Source organism: Orycteropus afer, unplaced genomic scaffold, assembly GCF_000298275.1.
Source record: "Orycteropus afer afer isolate SDZICR_OR568_19922 unplaced genomic scaffold, OryAfe1.0 scaffold00107, whole genome shotgun sequence".
Classification (NCBI taxonomy): domain Eukaryota; kingdom Metazoa; phylum Chordata; class Mammalia; order Tubulidentata; family Orycteropodidae; genus Orycteropus; species Orycteropus afer.
Window position 1 is genome coordinate 5,042,111 of NW_006921694.1, and position 1,009 is coordinate 5,043,119.

Below are 1,009 nucleotides of genomic sequence, written 5' to 3' on the forward strand. Positions count from 1 at the left end.
CAGACAGCTGCTGGCTGCTGAGGCTGAGAAGCCCCAAGGTTGACAAGTAAAAAGGCACAGTCCTGATGTTACCAAACCACATGGCAGGCCATTAACTTAAGTCCACTGTAAGTCCCAAGGTCAGCAGAGCATAGCAGGCTGTGAGCAACGACATGGCTACATTCAGTGTCCAAGAGTGCCATAGGCTAGAGAACATTCCCAAAGTTGCTTTTTATATACAGGAAGCAGACCACATACCCAAAGCAGCTACTCAGCTGCTTTTGGTAGATCCCACCATGGAGCTGATTGCCAGTTTCATCATGGGGAATAACTACCAGCAGCTGCCCAGCCAGTCAACCAGACCCAGTAATTTGACACAAAAATATAACCACCACACCATAAGACCATTATAGGATGTTACAAAATCATGCATGGTTTAAGCAATTTATGTAAAGTGCAAGAGGGACTTGCTGTTAGGTGTCACTTAGTTCCAACTCATAATGATCTCATGTACAACAGAACAAAACACTGCCATTCTCACAATTGTTGCTGTGCTTGAGCTCGTTGCTACAGCCCCCGTGTCAATCCATCCCATTAAGAGTCTTCCTCTTTTTCACTGACCCTCTACACCACCAAGCATGATATCCTTCTTTAGGGACTGGTCCCTCCTGACAACATGACCAAAGTACTTCTTAGGAACGTTCTGGCTGTACTTCTCCCAAGAAAGATTTGCTTATTCTTCTGACAGTCAAAGGTTATTCACTATTCTTCACTAACACCATAATTCACATGCATCAATTCTTCTTCTATCTTCCTTATCATTGTCCAACTTTCACATGCATATGAGGCAATTGAAATGACCATGGCTTGGGTAATGTGCACATTGACTGCTGCTTCTATGGACGTTGACTGCGGATTCAAGTAAAATGAAATCCTTGATAATTTCAATCTTTTCTCCATTTATCATGACATTGCTTATTTGTGTATGTGTAGGACTTTTGCTTTCTTTATGTTGAAGTGTAATGCATCT